Source organism: Mirounga leonina, unplaced genomic scaffold, assembly GCF_011800145.1.
Source record: "Mirounga leonina isolate KUSES-001 unplaced genomic scaffold, KU_Mleo_1.0 Mir_153, whole genome shotgun sequence".
Taxonomy (NCBI): Eukaryota; Metazoa; Chordata; class Mammalia; order Carnivora; family Phocidae; genus Mirounga; species Mirounga leonina.
Genome location: NW_023270387.1, coordinates 32,281,684 through 32,298,973, shown reverse-complemented (window position 1 = coordinate 32,298,973; position 17,290 = coordinate 32,281,684).

The window sequence follows — 17,290 nt, the reverse complement described above, 5'->3', positions numbered from 1 at the left end:
GATATAAGTTGAAAAACATGAGAAAACTGAAACCACGTGGCATTTATGAACATGTATACATAGAGAGTAAATTGGAAGAGCACACATCAACTCCTGATAGTAGATATCTTGGAAGGGGAATAGCCGGTGGTTGATAAAGGATAATATATATCAATTTTCCTTGTAAAATTATACAAAAAGAAAAATGTTATAATACCAGGAAAACTGAAATATAAAAACAATAGCAAGTATTTTTTCTGGTGGTGAGAAAAGGAGTGTGGGAAACAGAACACCACAATGACCACTGGTGTATGTTCACTCAGACTCCGAAATCTCTGAGAAAACTCGAGATTGCAGGGTTAAAAATAACCTGAAAGGAGCAGAGTGAAATGCCCTTGGGACGTGTGTGGTCAGTTCTAAAGTACTTGGCGGAAGATGTTTTGTAGATAGGAAGCCAGCTAAACAGCACACTGGGCACTCCCTCTGTTCCTTTATTCTGTTTTAAAGATTCTTACGTGCTTGACTAATCCTGTATACATGGAGAAATGCGCCTTACTAAGCCCCTGCTGTAAATCATTATAGATCTATATCGCTGTGGAAGGTATGCAAGAGTATGGAAAATAAATCTCGGCACCTCGGGCCGCTCCTGTGCCTCGCTCTACTGTCCTCTCTTTTTCTCAGTTCCTTCGCCGGCCCAGGTACCCGACTCTCAGAGGTTGACAAAGGAGTGTTTCTTGTATTATTCTTTCTACTTTTCTGTTTTAAAATTTCTGAAAAATAATCTCTTTTGAATATGTTCAAATCATAGTAGCAAGAACATAAAACCTGGTCAATAATCTGTAACTATTACTTGTTACTTTAAAAATTAACTATTATATCAGTCTTTTCTGTACATTTTGTAACTTCTTAGTTGTACTAATTATTATTTGTATTACTTACATTACTTATACACTTATGCTCCTCCTTATATACTTATTATTCAAAGGACATCATCTAACAACCAAAACTCTAGTTCTTATCCCCCTATGTCCTTGGCAGGACTCTCTGTATTTCCTCTCCTTGGCCTACTCTTTTATGGTAAGAGTGTAGAGGGCTCTGATACAGTGGTTTTTAATTTTTAATTTATTTTTAAGATTTAGAGTTGGCCATGTCTGTAAACATAAAACCCTTGTTCTCAATGATTAGGTCTCTTTTACTTGCCTACCTTAATGTTTCTGTAACTGTGTTTGCCTAATCAGATCAGAATCACAGACAGATAAGCAGATGGGAATATAGATATATAAAGGGGCAATACATTAATTAAGAGCATGGATCTGTAGCTATATTACTTGAGATAGAATTCTACTTCCAGTATATGTTTATATATATACAAAATGAATTGTAATGCATAAGACACCAGGAATAGAAATAGATTATCCAGACCTATACATGTTAATAATAATTATAATCCTAATGATATCTACCACAGTTTGAGCTCTTACTATGTCCTAGGTGGGTGCTAAGCACAACTGGTATAATTTGTAACTGTGATCTATATAAACCATACATAGGTGCCAGCTCTATGGACCTCTGAATGGAACTGAGTTTCCCCAGGGGCATAGTATTAATTTTTATAATACTTTATGTATTTAAATATAAATATTTGTAGTTTAATTATAATTAAAATAACACTAAACCAATATTAACTTTTTGAAGCTTAATATGCGGTCTTAATACATTTTACTAATTTTAAAATACAAATAATAAGTCAAGCAGAGACAGTCAATTATCATATGGTTTCACTTATTTGTGGAACATAAGGAATAGCATGGAGGACATTAGGAGAAGGAAGGGGAAAATGAAGGGGGGGAAATCAGAGGGAGAGATGAACCATGAGAGACTATGGACTCTGAGAAACAAACTGAGGATTTTAGAGGGGAGGGGGGTGCGGGAATGGGTTAGCCCAGTGATGGGTATTAAGGAGGGCACGTTCTGCATGGAGCACTGGGTGTTACACGAAAACAATGAATAGTGGATCACTACATCAAAAATATAACATAAAAAAAAACAAAAAATGAATGATGTATTATATGTTGGCTAATTGAATTTAAATAAATAAATAAAAATTAAAAAAACTAATGATGTATTGTATGGTGACTAACATAACATAATAAAATAAAATTTAAAAAAAATAAAAAATAAGATACAAATAATTTTCTCAGTATTTCAGAGATCTGCATATCAGGCAAAGCCCATATTCCATAAGCATACACAACAAGTTTGCTATAAAGAGTGTTTTTGAATGGGAAGTATAAATATTTCTATACATAAAAATATACAGCTTCACATATAAAGCTATATGGAAATTCATGTTTGCTTTCAAACAGGTCCCCATATCCCACTGAACCTCTGAACACCATTTCCAGACTTTCTACAACAAATAAAGAGTAGAAATTAGTATTGTATGTTCTTCTTGCCCATTACTCCCAGATGAAATATGAGCCATTGCTCATTTTGCTATGAGTTCCAGTTAAGAATTTCTGAACACATAAGAGAAGAAGGAGACTGAACTTTTTGTTTTCTTCTTTCTCTCTTCTTTAGATGCTTCACAATTGTCAAGGTATTAGTTTCGTATATGGCATTTAGATTGCACTATCATGAGAACTGGGAAGAGTTGAAGAAGGAAGGGTAGGAAAAGTTGTGGAAGGAGATGCTGGGGACAGATTCTGCCCTATATCACTGTGTACCTCATAATTTAGAGAAGCATCTTAAATCTAACAATTAATGTGCTTTAAGTAATTGATTCTTCTTATCTATAGTAATTCAAATGAACAAAATTTGGTATTATTAACATTAGAATTCAGACTTTTAAAAATTTTCAATCATAGTTCCTTATCGATAGTGTGAAAAATCTTTTCTTTTTTTGAAGATTGTATTTATTTATTTGACAGAGAGAGACACAGCGTGAGAGGGAACACAAGCAGGGGGAGAGGGAGAGGGAGAAGCAGACTCCCCACTGAGCAGGGAGCCCTATGAGGGGCTTTATCCCAGGACCCTGGGATCATGACCTGAGCCTAAGGCAGACGCTTAATGACTGAGCCATCCAGGCACCCCTCGATATTGTGAAAAATCTTCAAAAATACATTATAAAAATATTAGGACCAGAAAGTAGTTTAAATTTGCCATTTATAACAGTTTTGCTTGTTGATCAATTCAACTAAGTTTGTTTCAGCAAGTCATTAAACATTCATTAATATGACAATTTAGCAAAGCACTGCAAATTACAGATACATTAGAATAGTTCCCTAGTTTAGTAAGATTATTATTCTAATATGTCCAGGGGCGCCTGGGTGGCTCAGTTGTTAAGCATCTGCCTTCGGCTCAGGTCATGATCCCAGGGTCCTGAGATCAAGCCCCATGTCGGGCTTCCTGCTCAGCGGGGAGCCTGCTCCTCCCTCTCTCACTCCCCCTGCTTGTGTTCCCTCTCTGGCTGTCTCTCTCTCTGTCAAATAAATAGATTAAAAAAAAATCTTTAAAAAAAATAATAATATGTCCATTTTTTTGATGATAATAGAGAATAGAGACTAAAGGAAATTACATAACAGGATTCCTTTTAAAACATTTATTTTCTTTCATCTAACAATAAATGGACAATCGTGCATCCTCAGTTTCTTAAATGTAGTATGTTGCTTTGCAGTTTTAATATATTTTAAAGGGGTGCTCGGTTGGTTAAGCATCTGACTCTTAATTTCAGCTCAGGTCATGATTTCAGTGTCCTGAGTTGGGGCCCCATGTTATGCTCCATGCTCTCTCCCTCTCCCCTTGCCCCTCCCCCCGGCTCGTGCACATGCACTCTGGCTCTCTTTCTCTGTAAGTATATATATATTATGTATATATGAGAAAGTTTAAGCCAGAAATACACATATATATATATATAAACCACACACACACACACACACACACACACATATATATATTAGAAAGTTTATACCAGAAACTTTGACATTACAAACAAATGAAATGACAATAACAAAAATAAATTTTGAGATGAAAGCATATGGATTTCTGAGACTATACTACTCTGTGGTTTTACATGCTATGGAGTTTGCTAATGAAAGAATCAGTTAAATATATAATCAATTCGTTGATTTGATTTCTAACCCAAAAAGGGTTAAACAACACCAGAACAAAAGTTTGCAGAACAAGTCCAAGTCACTAGTGCAGTTAATTTGTTTTTGTGGAGTCCATTTTTCAGTATCGATTTTTGATCTAGGCAAAAATCAGGAGTTATTTGCCAGGAACTGGAGTTATTTGCACTTGAAAGCATTTGCTCTGTTTTGTTTATTTCATTGGGCAACTCATGTCTATGTAAAATCACTGCCTGAAAGAAAAATTGGAAAGGCATGTCAAAAGTGAAGGAGTTGGATAGCAAAGTGGATTAATACCAATATTCTATCCAGAGGGACTACATCTACCTTAATATGAATATATAAAGAAATTGGTATACCATTTTTACTATTGTTGTGGGAAACTGATTCTACCTATACTGATACTTCACATGCATGTTCAGCAAGAGAGACAAATTTTTTTATAGTGATGGTCTTGCTGTACTCTATCAGAATATGGGATGCAAGGATCAACTAAAAAGTAGCATGCAAAAATTCAAAGCAGTGTTCTCCAATCTCTGTCAGAATATTCAATATATCTGCTCACACACAGGCCTAGTTCACTGATCAATATGATTGCTATTTAGGATATAAAGATCCCATGCCCTTATTTGCTTATATATATGCCTTCTCTAATATTCTGAGATCTCTTTGAAGAAGAATACTGTATCTTACTTATCTCTGTAATTCTGATCTAAGTAATTCGCAATAAGTAATTGGGAATATTTACCAAAGACTGAACAAAAGAATGTATTTTTTAAAGTTTTTATTTAAATTCCAATTAGTTCACATACAGTGTAAAATTAGTTTCAAATGTAAAATTTAGTGATTCAACACTTCTATACAGCACCCAGTGCTCAGCACAAATGCACTCCTTAATCCCCATTACCTATTTCACCCATCCCCTCTGGCAACCACCAGTTTGTTCTCCATAGTTAAGAGTCTATCTCTTGGTTTGCACACCCCCCCCTCTTTTCCCCTCCTTTTTTCATTTGTTTTGTTTCTTAAATTTCACATATGAGTGAGATCATATGGAATTTGTCTTTCTCTGACTGACTTATTTTACTTAGCATAATACTCTCTAGCTCCAACCAGGTCATTGCAAATGGCAATATTTTGTTCCTTTTTATGGCTGAGTAATATTTCATTGCATGTATATACCACATCTTCTTTTTCCATTTATGAATTGATGGACACTTGGACTGTTTCCATAATTTGGCTATTGTAGATAATGCTGCTATAGACATCAAGGTTCAGGCATCCCATTAAATTAGTATTTTTGTATTCCTTGGGTGAACACCTAGTAGTGCAACTCCTGGACCATAGGGAAGTTCTAATTGTAATTTTTTAGGAAATCCCACACTGTCTTTGACCAGTTTGCTTTCCCATCATGAGTGCAAGAGGGTTTCCCTTTCTCCACACCTGCACCAACACCTGTTGTTTATTATGTAGTTCACTCTAGCCATTCTGAAAGGTGTGAGGTGATATCTCATTGTAGTTTTGATTTCTATTTCCCTGATGATCACTGATGTTGAATATCTTTTCATGTGTCTGTTGGCCATCTGTATGTCTTCTTTGGAAAAAATGTCCATTCATGTCTTGTGCCCATTTTAATTGGATTATTCATTTTTGGGGTGTTGAGTTTTATAAGACTTTTATATATTTTGGATACTAACCCTTTATCAGATATATCATTTGCAATTATCTTCTCCCATTTTATAGGTTGCCTTTTAGTTTTTTTGTTTAAATTGCTGTGCAGAACTTTTTATATTGATAAAGTCCCAATAGTTTATTTTTGCTTTTGTTTCCCTTGCCTGAGGAGACATATCTAGAAAGAAGTTGCTACAGCTGATGTAAAAGAGGTTACTGCTTGTTTTCCTCTCAGGTATTTATGGTTTCAGGTCTCAAGTTTAAGTCTTTAATCCAATTTGAATTTATTTTTGTGTATGGTGAAAGTGGTCCACTTTCAGTCTTTTGCATGTAGCTGTACAGTTTTCTCAACATCTTGTTGAGAGACTTTTTCCCATTGGATATTCTTTTCTGCTTTGTTGAAGATTAGTTGACCATATATTCATGGGTTCATTTCAGGATTTTCAATTCTGTTCCATTGATCTATGTGTGTATTTAATCAGTGTTTCATAGTTTTCAGAGTACAAGTCTTTAATCTCTTTGCTTAGATTTAATCCTAAGTATCTTACTGTTTTGGGTGCAGTTGTAAATGGGATTGATCCCTTGATTTCTCTTTCTGCTGCCTCATTATTGGTGTACAGAAATGCAACATATCTGTACATTGATTTTGTATCCTGTGCCTTTATTTAATTTGCTTATCAGTTCTAGCAGGTTTTTTGGTTGAGGCTTTCACATTTTCTATATAGAGTATCATGTCATCTGCAAATAGTGAGTTTTATTTCCTTCTTGAAAATTTTATTTCTTTTCATTGTCTTTTATTTCTTCTCACTGTCTGATTGCTGTGGCCAGAACTTCCAGTACTATGTTAAATAAGAGTGGTGAGAGTGGATATCCCTGTCTTGTTCCTGACTATAAAGGAAAATCTTCAGTTTTTCCTCTTGAGTATGATGTTCACTGTGGGTTTTTCATATAAGATTTTTATTATGTTAAGGTATATTCCCTCTAAACCTACTTTGTTAAGGGTTTCTTTTAAGATTTTATTTATTTATTTGAGAGAGACAGAGATAGCAACAGAGATAGCGAGAGAGAGCACAGGAGCAGAGAGGAGAGGGAGAAGCAGGCTCCCACTGAGCAGGGACTCTGATGTGGGGCTTGATCCCAGGACGCTGGGATCATGACCTGAGCTGAAGGCATACACTTAACAGACTGAGCCACCCAGGTGCCCCTGTTAAGGATTTTTATCATGAATGGATGTTGTATTTGTCAATTTTTCTGTGCGTGTGTGTGTGTCTATTGAGATGATCATTTGGTTCTTATCCTTCCTTTTATTAATGTGGTGTATCACATTGATTGATTTGTGAATATGGAACAACCTCTCAACCCAAGAATAAATCCCACTGATCATGGGGAATAATTTTTTTAATGAATTGTTGGAATCAGTTTGCTATTTTATTGAGAATTTTTGCATCCATGCTCATAAGGGATATTGCCCTGTAACTCTCTTTTTTAATGGAGTTTTTATCTGGTTTGGTATCAGGGTTAAGCTGTCCTCATAGAATTTGGAAGTTTTCCTTTCTTTTGTACTTTTTGGAACAGTTTGAGAGGAATAGGTATTAACTCTTCTTTAAATGTTTGGTAGAATTCTCCTGTGAAGCCATCTGGCCCTGGACTTTCTTTTGTTGGGAGTTTTTTGATTATTGATTCAATTTCTTTGCTGGTTATCAGTCTGTTCAAGTTCTCTATTTCTTTTTGTTTCAATTTTGGCAGTTTATGTTTCTAGAAATTTATCCATTTCTTTCGGGTCATCCAATTTGTTGGCATATAGTTTTTCCTAATAATTTCTTCTAATTGTTTGTATTTCTGTAATGTTGGTTGTTGTTTCTCCTCTCTCATTCATATTTTATTCATTTAAGTCCATTTTTCTTTTTTTTCTTGAAAAGTCTGGCTAGAGGTTTATGAATTCTATTAATTTTTCAAAGAAACAGCTCCTGGTTTCATGATCTATTCTATTGTCTGTTTGTTTTAAATTTTGTAACATTTATTTCTGCTCTAATCTTTATTTCCTACCTTTGGCTGATTTTAGGCTTTGTGTGTTGTTCTTTTTCTAGGTGTAAGATTAGGTTGTTTATTTGAGATTTTTTTTTTTTGCTTCTTGAGGTAGACCTGTACTGCTATATACTTCCCTCTTATGACTGCTTTTGTTGCATCACAAAGATTTTGGACCATTGTTTTTTGTTTTTGTTTTTGTTTTTCTTATGGGCACTTACCCATAAGTGTCCATGCAGCAATAACTTTATTTTCTACCAAAGATGAACTGCTCACTCATCTTACAAAATTAATTTTGTAAAAGACAGGATTGCATTCGAGTACATATCCAATATTCCAGATATCTTGAAAGGAAAAAGGCATTAAAATACTTTGTCCAGAGTTTATAGAATATTTCTTGGCATCTTGTTTGGTCTCCAAGGGACAATATAGCACACATGGGAAGTTCCAAGTACAAACTAAAGAATGTGCTTTTTTTAAGCTCAAATTATTTTATCAATGTCAGTTTTCTTACCAGAAAAAAAAAAAAAGACTTTCCCATACAATTTCCCATTTAAAAAAATTATTTTCCAAATTACTTCTATTGATTTTTTTTTAAAGATTTTATTTATTTATTTGACAGAAAGAGACATAGCGAGAGCAGGAATACAAGCAGGGGGAGTGGGAAAGGGAGAAGCAAGCTTCCCGCAGAGCAGGGAGCCCGATGTGGGACTCGATCCCAGGACCCTGGGATCATGACCTGAGCCGAAGGCAGACGCTTAATAACTGAGCCACCCAGGCGCCCTACTTCTATTAATTTAAACCTATTAAAATATTCTGGATATATATACTCAAAGATGTATTTTGTTCCTGGTCAAAATTAATAAGCATTCCTCTGGAATTCTGAAACAAGCAGAACATAAATAAAAATGTTTCAGCAGGAAATTCAGGATATATGTTTATATTGACTGGGTGTTATAAATATATCAATATTGCAACATTATTTTCCCTAGAATAAGCTTCAAGTGTTCTACACATAGAAGTGGACACAGAGGTATATGAATAATGAACAGATACTGAAAGAAAAATATTTCTTTGTGAACTGCAGAACTACAAAACTGAAGTATGTGCTGTAAATTTTACTTTGGTTGTATTCGAATAGATGGAATGTTACAAGATATTTATTGCTTAAAAGAGAAAAAAAATGAAAAAAAGCAAAGCCATGAGTCAAATATTTTACCTCTACTAAGAGAGGAATGTAGTATCATTAAATAGGGGTCTCATTCAACAAGGCAATTCTTGATGTAAAATTAAGGTTTTTGTTTTTGTTTTCTATAGAGCAAATAAAGAGATTTTGCTGGGAACAGTCTGGAGATTTGATTAATTTGGTTTTACCTATTCAAAGTTATCTGAGATATTGGCAATACTTTATATTGGTTAACACCACTTGATTACATGGTTGTATATCTACCATTTTTACAAATAAGCATTCCTCATAGTGAACATTTATGATTTTTTTTTTCATTTCCATAAGAGTGATTTCTGGAATACATATGTGAATATCAGAATTGTTTCTTCTGTATAAGAAGAACAGTAATCTACTTGAAATGCATTTTTCCTTGCATTTGGAACATGCCAAGAATATAAAAGTATTTTTATTAACTGGTGAGTTACATGCTAATCTGAAAAATGAAAGCTATTTCTATAATAAAGTTTTTTGTATGGGACATTTTTACTCAAGTTGAAACTATGTTACAGAGCCTTAAGAGAAGTATAAAAAACAGGAGTATCAATGCAATAATTTATAGTGAGAAACTAACTATCAAATAGGCTATTCATGTTCATGGTCAGTGTTTTCTTTGCTTATCAGCAACTCTAGTGGGAAGTCAAATATTATTCAGAAGGATATTTGGTAAACATGAACTCTGAGCAAGTGGATTTAGTTCATTCATTTGAATAGCTGATTACACCAACTTGAGATAACATAATGCATCCAACTCTATTATACTAAATCTGTGCTTCAGTAAAGACCCAGGCTTAAGTAGGGCAAGCTACTCTCACCCAGATAGCATTGTAAGAGCACTACCAATGATTTTGTCCTAATTATAGATTTCTTATAGACTACTAATTTCCTTTCAATTCACCCTTTCTTTAGATAAAAAACAAAGCAACTTTCTGGGATAAAATTTTTCTTAGTTACAAGAAAGAGTAATTAGTTATGTTCTCTGAATTTATCCTATCTCTCCTTATGTGGATTGCGGAGCATTCAAAAACAATGAGATTTGAAAAATATTTCAGAGAGGTTGCTAAATTCCTTCAGTGACAGATAGTTTCTCCTAAGATTACAAAAAGGAAAAAGAAGCAGATTTATTTTTTATCATTCTCCTCTCCCAACCTTTACAAGTCAGAGTAAGGAAAATAGCAATGAAGGAGGAAGATAGCTCTACACTCTTTAGCTTTTCTGTGGACAGCTGGAATAATCTTCATAACTCCTCTTCATGAAACATCAGTCACTGTGCTCCACCTTGGAGTAACTGTTTGAAATGTTAACATATTTAACTGGGAGTGCCTGTGGCATGAGGAACTGTCATCCATGAGTCTCCGGTAAATGGCCTTTTAGCCAAACAAAGGAATCCAGTCCTTTTCATCCAGCTTCTCTCTTCTCTGGAAACTCTGTGTTAATATGTTTAGCCAACTTGGTTCAGGTTGTCTCCAATTGTTTAGAAACACTTATAATAATAATAATCCATCTATATAGATAATATTTTCACAATAATCTCACTCCAAAGGTCAGTTTCCAAGAAAACATTATTAATAGATAAGAAGAATGAATATTTTCCTCAAAATGTATTTAGGGCAAGAAGATAAAATGGTCAATTTGCATGCTTCACAGTTTCTTTGAGGTGTGGCCTCATCTCATCCATTCCTGGCTACTCTTTAGAGAAATATTACTATATTCTGCTTAGTGATTCGGTTCTGACTTTCACTCAATAGAAATCATGATGTCACATCCTGGTTGATGCTGGGCCTTTAGGGAACATCAAATGGAAGATGTAGTGTGTCCAGGATAGTTGCCAGTCCTGCTTAGATGTAGGGAAGGTTCTTGCCTATAAAAGGTACAAAGCATAGTTTAGATAATGCACTCATCTACTCTTCCATACTTAAGTTCTGAAGGCACCACATTTCTACCTTCAGAAAAGACATTAACTAAGATTAAGAGAAAACTTCTTATTTTTTTCTTTAATTCTCAAAATATGCTTCAAATCAAGAATTAAACTTTAAAGAAGTAAAGTTTAAAGAAGTTACCTATTATTTAGCATATATAATCGACATATGATCTGCCCTCCTTAAGAAAAAAAAAGGTACTTACCATAAAATACTAAGGTTGCTAGGTGAATAAAATATATATCTCAGTTGATGAGGTCTGAAATTTGAAAGTGAAACAGAGATGGCATAAACAATTATCACAAATTCAGTAATTTAATAAGATAGCTTCTTAGATCATTCTATTAAATATTGATTGTTTATAGTAATTTGATAGTTCAGAAAGAGGAAAGAAGTTGAACTAAAACAGGGAGAATGGAAAAGGTGAAGTTATTTTACAAAGAATAATATCTCCCCTAAAACCAGTTCATCCTGGAAACTCTGATAAAAATTCTAAGCTGCAAGTAGTCAATTAGATCCAAAGCACATTTAAATTTAATATCATGGAACAAGCTTTTATCATGCCCAGATTAGGAATTGAAGTGACAGGTATAAAATGTTTTAGCTATTAGACTTTCATGAATGATAGTCCAAATTGCAAAATATTGTGTGTTTTATTTTGATCAGATTTGTGTTTCATTTTTGAGAACAAACTTGTTACAAAAACACTTCTTGGTAAAATAAAATGTAATGTTATATAAATTAAAATTGAGTGACTTCTCTAACAAGGACTTATCAAAGCTCTTTTTTTCAACACCATCCACTCTTTCTATACACTCTTTCTATATATACACTTTCTTTAACATAGCAACCAACTATAAAATTAACTTAAAGGTACTCATCTCAAAGTATCTTTTGTCTTCATAAGATTTAGACAATGACTCAATAAGATTTATAGAAAATGGGCTAGACTCTGGATAAGAATCTGAAAGAAGCTTTGAAATAAGAATGAATAAAATTCATTGATTATAGTATTTTCCTGTTGCTGCATTAAACATTACTATAAAATTTGCAGCATAAAACAACACAAAGGTATTATCTTAAAGTTTTTGTGGATCTAAAGTCTAGCTCAGGTTAAGCTGTTCCTCTCTCAAAGTCTAACTAGGATTCAACAAAACTAATAAACCTTTAACCAGACTCATCAAAAAGATAAAAAGAGAGAGACAGAGAGAGAGAGAGAGAAATCAAATAAACAAAATCAGATATAAAAGAGAGAAAGTAACAATCCACAATGCAGAAATACAAAAGAGTGTAAGACAATATTATAAAAAAATTATATGTCAACCAATTGGGCAACCTAACCAAAACTGAAGTAGGAAGAAATAGAAAATTTGAAAAAATAATAATAATAACAATTACCCAGCAATGAAATTGTATAGGAGATCAAAACTGAACAAAAGTCCAAGAGCAGATAGCGTCACAGATGAATTCTAAAAATGAAATTAAAGAAGAGTTAACATCTGTTCCTCTCAATCTTTTCCAAAAAAATAGAACAGGAAGGAAAACTTCCAAATTCATTCTATAAGGCCAGCATTACCCTGATACCAAAACTAGATAAAGATACCACAAGAGAAGAGAACTACAGGCCAATATCTCTAATGAACATAGATGTAAAAATATTCAACAAAAGATTAGCAGACCAAATCCAACAATACATTAAAAAAATCTTTTTCCACAATCAAGTGGGGTTTATTCCCAGGATGCAAGATTGTTTCAATATTCACAAATCAATCAACAGGATACATCACATCAATAAGTGAAAGGATAAAAACCATATGATCATTTGAATAGAATGGAATTTTCAATAGCAGAAAAATCATTTGACAAAGTACAACATCCATTCATGATAAAAAACCCTCAACAGAGTAGGTTTAGAGGAAACATACCTCAACATAATAAAAACCTTATATGAAAAACCCACAGTGAACATCATACTAAATAGGGAAAAACTGAGTTTCCCCTTTAAGGTAATGAACAAGACAAGGATATCCACTTTACCAGTTTTATTAACATAGTATTGGAAGCCCTAGCCACAGCAATCAGATGACAACAACAACAACAACAAATAAAAGGCAATCCAAATTGGGAAGGAAGAAGTAAAACTCTTTCACTATTTGCAGATGACATGATACATAGAAAACCCTAAAGATTCCACCAAGAAACTACTAGAGTAATTGACTAGAATAAATGAAATTCTGTAAGATCGCAGGATACAAAATCAATGTACAGAAGTCCATTGCATTTATTTACACTAATAATGAAGCAACAGAAAAAAGAAGTTAGGAAAACAATCTCATTTACAATTGCACCAAAAATAATAAAATACCTGGGAATAAACTTAAGCAAAGAGGTGAAAGATCTGTACTATGAAAACTGTAAAACACTGATGAAAGAAATTGAAGATGACACAAAGAAATGGAATGACATTTCATGCTCATGGGTTGGAAGAACAAATATTGTTAAAATGTCTATACTACCCAAAGCAATCTACACATTTAATGCAATCCTTATCAAAATACCAACAGCATTTTTCACAGAACTAGAACAAACAATCTTAAAATTTGTATGGAACCACAAAAGACCCTGAAGAGCGAAAGCAACCTTGAAAATGAAAAATGAAGCTGGAGGTATCACAATTCTAGGCTTGAAGTTATACTACAAAGCCATAGTGATCAAAACAGTATGGTATTAACATAAAAACAGACTCATAGATCAGTGGAATAGAAGAGAAAACCCAGAAATAAACCCACAATTATGTGGTCAATTAATCTTTGACAAAGGAGGAAAGAATATCCAGTGGGAAAAAAAAGGCAGTCTCTTCAATAGATGTTGTTGGGAAAACTGGACAGCTACATTTAAAAGAAAAAAAAAAAAAAACAGATCACTTTCTTACACCATACACAAAAATAAATTGAAAATGGATAAAAAACCTAAGTGTGGGACCCAAAACCATAAAATTCTTAGCAAAGAATAATAGGCAGTAATTTCTTTGACATTGGCCATAGCAACATCTTTCTAGATATGTCTCCTCAGGCAAGGGAAATAAAAGCAAAAATTAACTATTGGGACTACAACAAAAGTAAAGGCTTCTATGCAGTGAAGGACACAACCAACAAAACAAAAATACAATATACTGAATGGGAGAAGATATTTGCAAATGATAGATCTGATAAAGGTTTACAATCCAAAATATATAAACAATTTATACAACTCAACACACACAAAAAAAACCAAAACAGAACAACAACAACAAAAAAAACAACTTACAGATAATCTGATTTAAGAAATGGGCAGAAGATATAAAGAGACTTTTCTCCAAAGAAGACATACAGCTGGCCAACAGACACATGAGAAGATACTCAACATCACTCATCATTAAGGAATGCAAATCAAAAACCTCAGTGAGATATCACCTCACACTTGACAGAATGGCTAAAATCAAAAACTTAAGAAACAAGTGTTGGTGAGGATATGAAGAAAAAGGAACTCTTGTATACTGTTGGTGGGAAGGAAACTGGTGCAGTCACTGTTAAAGACAGTATGGAGGTTTCTCAAAAAGTTAAAAACAGAACTACTATACAATCCAGTAATCAAACTACTAGTTATTTACCAAAAGTATACAAAAAAACTAATTTGAAGGGATGTATGTACCCCTATTTTTTTAAAGATTTTACTTATTTGACAGAGAGAGAGACAGTGAGAAAGGGAACATAAGCAGGTGGAGCGGGAGAGGGAGAAGCAGGCTTCCCGCTGAGCAGAGAGCCTGACGCGGGGCTAGATCCCAGGACCTTGGGATCGCAACCCAAGCCTAAGCAAATGCTTAATGACTGAGCCACCCAGGCACACCATATGCATCCCTGTTTTTATTGCAACATTATTTACAATAGCCATATTATGGAAGAACCCAAATGTCCATCCACAGATGAACAGATAAAGAAGATTTGGGAGATCTATATCTATATCATCTATATCTATATCTATATCTTTATCAATATCTATATCTATATCATCTATCTATATCTATATATATAGTAGAATATTATTCAGTCATCAAAAAGAATTAAATCTTGCCATTTACAACAACATGAAATAAACCAGTCAGGAAAAGACAAATACCATATGATTTCACTATATTTGGAATTTAAAAAACAAAGCAGGGGTGCCTGGGTGGCTCAGTTGTTAAGCGTCTGCCTTCGGCTCAGGTCATGATCCCAGGGTCCTGGGATCAAGCCCCGCATTGCGCTCCCTGTGGCGGGAAGCCTGCTTCTCCCTCTCCCACTCCCCCTGCTTGTGTTCCCTCTCTCACTGTATCTCTCTCTGTCAAATAAATAAATAAAATCTTAAAAAAACAAACAAAAAAAACCAAACCAACAAAAGGGAGAATAAGGGACAAACCAAAAAACAGACTCTTAACTACAGAGAACAAACAGATGGTTATTGGAGGGGAGGTGGGTGGGTGAATGGGTGAAATCAGTAAAGAGGCTTAAAAGTACACTTATCTTGATGAGCACTGAGTAATGCATAGAATCATTGTACACCTGAAATTAATATAACACTGTATGTTAACTATAGTGGAATTAAAAAAAAAAAAAAAACCTCAGTAGAATGAAATTAATATGTCATAGGGGCTGAAATCCCCTTTTTCATCTGAGGCTTGGGGTTCTCCTTCAATGCTGTTTAGACTGTTGGCAGAATTCAGTTCCCTGCGGTTGTAGGACTGCTGTCTCCATTTTCTTGCTGGCTGTTAAGACAGGGTGGCTCTCATCTCTTAGATGCTGCCTCCAGGTCCTCATCATGTGGTCTTCTCACAATATATCAGCTTACTTCTTCAGAGCCAGCAGGACAATGTTTCTCCAGGAGACTAAGATAGAGTCATATACATTTTAAATTACTGATTACTCCATTGTCTTTGTCATTTGTCATAATCTAATCAAAAGTGGCATCCCATCATATTGACAGCCCTGCCCACATTCAAGAGAAGAGCATTTATACCAAGGAGTGGGATTCTTTGAGTCCATCTGAGAATTCTGCCTACCATGGTGATTTATTACAAGTCTACAGTCACTTATCCCAAATTATGACATTCAAAAGCTCTAAAATGTGAAATTTTCCTGATTTATTTGATGACAAAATTTGAGAACTGACAAGTAATTTATAGAATCTATTTAATCCATTTATGCATGTGTTTTGCCAAAATATTAATATACATGGGTATAATGCATATTATGTATACACTGTTATGCAAATATATATTATTATGTATATTTTGGAGCACCCACTGGGGGTGTTCATTAATATACTATATTCAGTATTACCTTTCTAAAATCTAAAAAATCCTGAATCCTGAAACAATCTGCCCCCAAGAGTTTCAGATAAGAAACCTTTAGATTTGGACCAAATGTACTAAATTTCTCCGAAAAGGAGCTCGTTGAGAAAGAGACTATTTCAGGGATATAAACCTCAGGGTAAGCTCAACATCTGATAAATTAAATGACCTTCATCAGGATAAGGGTGAGAAAAGGCAAAGAAGAAAGCAATATTGTTTGTTTATACTTCAACTCTAAATTTACTGGCTCTGATTTCATTGGTGACACCTTTGAAAAACAGGGCAGTATCAACAGACAGAGATACACATTGCATGAAAGGAGAGGGACAAGCTTTTTTCTTTCCTAATTTGTTCAAGTTATTCAACAAATGATCTTATAGTCAGATTAGAATTGTACTACTAAACTGTAGAACAAAGAAGAATGATCTCTTTTATTTTTTCAAAATATGTATGTTAAAACAAGACTTATTTTATAAGCTTGTTTATCTCATTTTTCACCCTTAGACAAAATATCTGGTTCTTGGGGCAAAACCTGTTACACTTGAGGAGTCCAATCTATCCATCCAGATTTTTTGTTAAATAATAAAGATTCTATCTGCTTATAGCTTCCTCCTTTCCCCCAGATTTCAACCTTAAATCATTAAGCAGTTATATTTACTGAAGGAATTACCATATTTTAAAGAATGAATGTATATCTTGATGACAATAACTACGAAAACAAAAGTCCTCAATCTGTATCTATCAATGCTAAATGTAAAATATAAGAGGAGAAAAAAATGCTTATAACCAGGAAAGAAATGTAAACTGGACTGTCACCAAACTCTCTTTCCTCTGAAGTCTTATAATTTACATGTAATATATGTGAATTTACAAGTAACACCATAACGTGTACTTGAGAACAATGATTGAGTTAATTAAATGAGCTCCTAGGAGAGCACAGATTAGATCTTTGCCATAGTCAGGTTGGATTTTGAGAATTTAA